This window comes from Chiloscyllium plagiosum, chromosome 50, assembly GCF_004010195.1.
Source record: "Chiloscyllium plagiosum isolate BGI_BamShark_2017 chromosome 50, ASM401019v2, whole genome shotgun sequence".
Classification (NCBI taxonomy): Eukaryota; Metazoa; Chordata; class Chondrichthyes; order Orectolobiformes; family Hemiscylliidae; genus Chiloscyllium; species Chiloscyllium plagiosum.
The window spans coordinates 3,524,968-3,530,299 of NC_057759.1; the positions used below are offsets into that span (position 1 = coordinate 3,524,968).

Here is a 5,332-nt window from a genome sequence, read left to right on the forward strand (position 1 = left end):
TTAAAACAGGGTTCAGAGGATTGCAAACCACAACAATGTCCCTCAGCAGCTTCTTCCCGCTCTGCCTCCCTCAGCAGGCCCACACTCAGCCCGAGAAAGGCCTCTCTCTTCCCCCCAGCCCGCTCACTCCAAGTTCCGGGACCAGTTCCTGCTCCGCTCGGCCTCTTACAAACAGCCCCCGGTTCTCCTGAACTCACCCCGAATCAATCCCGGTCTCGGAGCCCCCTCTGTGTCCCAGGCTCCCATCCCGATGTGCTGCTGGAAGGAGCCTGCTGTTCCCTCGCTTCCCTGGGCGCTGATCTCTCCATTGCGGTCTGTTTCAAACAAACCTCTTGCACTCACTGAGTAAATGCTCCTCAATGGCAGCGCTGGGGGAGGGCCTCACGCATGCGCTCCTCTGCTCAGGAACAAGCAGTTTGGAGGAGGGACAGCATCGCGCATGCGCTGTTTTCCCACTGATTCCCAGCAACAAACATCAATTGGTCATTTCCCCCAATTCCCTTTTCTCCCAGTTTGACCAAAGGAACTGGGACTGTAGGGAAAGGGCAGAGAACGTTTCAAGCTGGGACATTGCCCCTTTAGGAAGCTCAAATGGAGCTCATTCCCGGGTCATGTTAATAATCAGGGGGCGGGAAACTGGCGGCCACTCGGCCCATCCCCTGTGCTCACCATTCAATAACATCACGTCTGATCTTATGTTAACTGTGGTATTCAATCCTGCTGACCTTCATCCACAAATATTAATTCCTTTCCGAAAGTAACATAAGTGCAACATTCTTACCAAGGCAGAATGTAACTGTTTGAGAGAGTCTTGCATCACACTGTTAGTCCCTGTTTCTGGTTCAGGAGGCGTGTGCAAAAATCGAACCTGGAGCAGTAGCAATAAAATCTCTAGGCCTCGATCCAGTTTACAGTGGACAACAGATGTTCGTGTCAGGTATGCTGTGATGTATTGTATGTCACAACGGGAGACCCCAGATGTTTTTGTTTATTCACTCTGGGGACGTGGACGTCGCTGGCTGAGCCTAGCATTTATTCCCCTTTGAGCAGGCGGTGGTGAGCCATCTTCTGGAACAGCTGTTGTCCATGTGCTGCCCACTGAACTGGGAATTCCAGGGAAATTGAAAGTGAAATTGAAAATGAAAATGAAACTGGAAAGGCACAGCATCGGAGAAGCAGGAAAGTCAATGTTTTATTTGCAAATACAAATAAATCATATATTAAACATAGGCAACTGGGGTGAAATGCATCCCTTGAACAGTATGAAAATAGTAGGGGCACTCTTGAGAGGGAGATTAGGAAGGCAAAAAGGGGGATATGAGATAGTTTTGGCAGGTAAGGTTAAACATAGTTCAAAGAGATGCTACAAGTTCATGCAGAGCAAGTTAGCAATTAGAGAGAGAGAGAGAGAAAGACACCTTAAAGATCAAAGAAGTAGTCGTTGTTGGCGTCAGAGCCTTTTCCCCTGAAAGAGAATGCAAACTCAGCAGGCAGGCAGAACTCAGGGTGTGTAGTCATGTGAAACCCAGTTAAGGCAGGAACAGAGGCAAAGGATCCTCTCCAGAGGCCAGCCTTTGAAGGGAAATCCATGACACACTCTGAATTTATAACAAAAAATTAGTATGTTTATAAATTTGCTGTTAACAATCACATACAACTTGATCACTTTGCTCCTCCCTCTTACTTTGTGAACCAAATCCTTTAAGACATCTAATCAATGATGGGCATTCCTTTAACAGACATCGGCTTCCCATGGCCTCATGGCATTAAACAGACACTATAATGACTAGTCCTTGCCATCTTGCTATGTATCCTCTTCACCACATTCCAAAGTTAATTGCTCCTTCAGGCCTGACAGGCTGGCTTTATCTGCAGTCAGTTTGAATTCTGTTATTTATTGGATCTCATGTGCTTTCTTTATGAAATTCTGTTATTCCTCTTTTATTATCCACTGTTCTCATTATTTGCGTTAAAACTACCAAAAGCATTTAGTTTTAACTAGTTGCTAAAGGATTTGTGATAATGCTTTATGTTCTGGTTAGTTTAGGTATAAATATTTCTTAGTAAATTGTGGTTAATGACTGTGAGTAATCTATTTTGTCCAGGGCAAATGAGTCTACTTCTGAAAACTTACTAATTTTCACATGTAGGCATAAATGTTTTGGTTCCATGTATCAACTCTAACTAAAATTATTGCTTAATATTGCAAATTAATTAAGAAACAACTGTTTAATATGAAATAGCATACTAAACTCCCTAAGTAGCTACAGGACCAACAGTTAGCTATGTCTCGCACCTGGAGCTTATTCATTGGATAGTATAATCACCTTTTTATTACTGAGCTGAGTATATTGCCTTGTTTGTCTTGGTGGCATGTTCAGATCTGGGATGGTTGCTGCTCAAGGCAACTGTCTTTGGAGTAGTTTTGTTCAACGGTCTCATTGTTTTCTTTACTTTAAGGCTGGGACAGACTGTTAGTCACATTCATCTCCTTTCAGCCATCTTGCATCTGAGTTCTAAAGCAGGTTGCCTTTTTATTTGTCAGCCAGTTTGTGTGAGCAGACATGGACCATTTTGCTACCAGCAGATCCAGTTCACCTCTGCAGTTCTGTTTGAATTTCAGAAGGTGGGAGGGGCAGAAAATGGATTGTCACATCAGTTTTTTTACTGGGAAGCAAAATATATATATATTGATGTTTTGAAAACAGTACACAATATAGATGAGGAAATACTGGAGGTCTTTGAAAGCATATAGTTGGATAAATCTCAGAGATCTAATCTAGTGAATCCCAGGACATTGTGGGAAGTTAAGGAGGATATAACGGTTCCCATTGCAGAAATATTTGTATCATCTGTAACTATGCTGAGGTGTTGGATGACTAGGTATTGGGTAATATTTTGCAGTTGTTTTAAGAAAGGAAATAAGGAGAATCTGGGAAGTATAGACCTGTGAGTCTGACTTGCGTGGTGGGTACATTGTTGGAAGTGCTTCTGAAAGATAGGATTCAAATATACGGTTTGGAGAGGGGTGCTGGGAGAAGGCAAGGAATGATTAGGAATTGTCAGGATGGTTTGGTAGAAGGAAATTATATTTCCCAAGGTTGATTGACATTGTTGAGGGAGTATCTAAGAAGGTTGAGGACACAGTGGTAAACATTATTGACTTTGTCTTTGGTAAAGTCTTTGACAAGTTTCTGCATTGTAGACTAAATAGTAAGGTTAGATTACATGGGATTAAGGTTGAGCGTGCCAAATGGATATAAAATTGGCTTAACAGCAGGAGACTGAGAGGTGGTGGACAGTTGCTTTTCAGACTGGAAGCCTGTTACCAATGGCGTTCCACCCCAATCAGTGCTGGGTGCACTCTTGTTTGTTTGTTTTTTCATATGTAAATGATATAGATGAGAATATAGTAGGCATGCTTAGTGAGTTTGCTGATGTCACCAAAATTGGTAGTATAATGGATAGTGAAGGCTATCTAAGCTTGGAAAGAAATCTTGATCAATTGAGTTGCAATTGAGGAATGGCAGATGGAGTTATTGAGCCGTTGCATTTTTACAAAGCAAACAATGTTAGGGCTTATACAACTACAAGTAGGGCCCTGGATAGAGCTGTAGAACAGAGAGACCTTGTGGATCAGCTGCATATTCTTGAAGTTTGTATCACATGTAGACAGTGTGGTGAAGAAAACTTGTGGTGTGGTGTTTGCCTTTATTGCTTAGCCCTTTGAGTACAGGAGTTGGAAGATCATATTGAGGTTGTATAGGATGTTGGTGAGGCCTCTTCTGGATAACCATATCAAATTCTGGTCGGCCTGTTATTATGGGATACTATTGAGCTTGAAATGGTTCAGAAAAGATCTACTAGGGTGATACTGGGAATGTAGGGTTTCCATTATAAGAATAGGCTGTGACTTTTCTTTTCTGGAGCCTAAGATCTTGATGGGTGATAAGAATTTTGACAATCATGAAGACTATAGATAAGGTGAATGGTAGGTATGTATTTCATATGCTCAGGGATTGCAAGACTACAAGGCATACTTTTAACGTAAAAGGAAAAAGATTTTTAAAAGCAACCTTTTTTTACAACAATGTGGTTTGTGTGGAATTAGCTTCCAAAGGAAGTGATGCATGTGGGTACAGTCACAATAGTTGAAAGGCATTTCGATAAGTACAAGATTAGGAAAGTTTTGGAGAGTTATGGACCAAGAACAGGCACGTGGGACTAATCTAGTTTGAGTTTATAGTGGGTATGGATTGCTACGACAGAATGATCTGTTTCAATGCTGTTTAACTGACTCTTGCTGTGAGGCAAATGTTCTAGTTTGTTCTCAGTTCACTTTGAAAGCATCTAAACTACAGCAGAAAGCTTCATTCAGAGCATCCTCAGTGTTTGGAAATTTAAGCATAAAATGAATCTGTGAAATTCAAAGATAGGGCACTTTTCCTGTTTGCCAGAGATCAAAATCAAGTTCATACCCCACAGGAGATGTAGCTCCTGAACTGGTCCAGTATTATCGAGCAACCTGAACAACTCGAAGAAGCTGCAGATGACTCTGCGGCCTCCATTATACTCCCTCTCTACGGACAGGGAGAACGCCCTACACAGGAACACATCAGAGTTAAAAGCACAGACGGTCAGCGACCACTCATTATAAACTTACTTGTGGAACTGAGCCAATTCAGCTCTTACTACGTTTAAACTAAGTAGCGGGGTGGGCCGGACACAAACTGGATGTTTAAAAAGGAAATTGAAGGGAAAGTTAGAACAAGGGAAGTCAAGAAATACAACTGTATCAATGAGGCAGAAAACTCAAAAAGGGATCATGCTGTAACGTTGAGTGAAATAGGAGTTGATGGGAAGGGTGAGGGCAGTCACAAATTAAAAATACTATACATGAATGCACGAAGCATTAGAAATAAGATGGATGAGCTTGAGGCTCTTTTGGAAATTGGCAGATATGATATTGTGGAGATAACTGAGACGTGGCTTCAATTGGACAGGGCCTGGGAAATGAATATTCAAGGCTACACGTGCTATCGTAAGGACAGACTGATGGGCAGTGGGGGTGGGGTGGCCAAGTTGGTAAGGGATAATGTTCAGTCCCTTGTGCGGGGGGACCTAGAATCATGGGATGTAGAGTCAGTATGGATAGAGCTGAGGTAAAAACAATGACTGCAGATGCTGGAAACCAGATTCTGGATCAATGGTGCTGGAAGAGCACAGCAGTTCAGGCAGGATCCGAGGAGCAGCAGCAAAATTGATGTTTCGGGCAAAAGCCCTTCATCAGGAATAAAGGCAGAGAGCCTGAAGCGTGGAGAGATAAGCTAGG

General features: G+C 42.5%; 1 protein-coding gene and 1 long non-coding RNA gene across 2 annotated transcripts in view; one reads left to right on the forward strand and one right to left on the reverse strand.

Moving 5' to 3' along the window:
* The window catches only part of LOC122544685, a 12,835-nt gene extending 7,606 nt beyond the window's left edge, over positions 1-5,229 (forward strand). Inside the window, exons 2-3 of the long non-coding RNA XR_006310446.1 lie at positions 2,546-2,548; positions 5,220-5,229. This is a non-coding gene — a long non-coding RNA (uncharacterized LOC122544685). The remainder of the gene's footprint in view (positions 1-2,545; positions 2,549-5,219) is intronic.
* The window catches only part of LOC122544533 (histone H1.01-like), a 103,309-nt gene that overhangs the window by 77,499 nt on the left and 20,478 nt on the right, over positions 1-5,332 (reverse strand). The window lies entirely within an intron of this gene.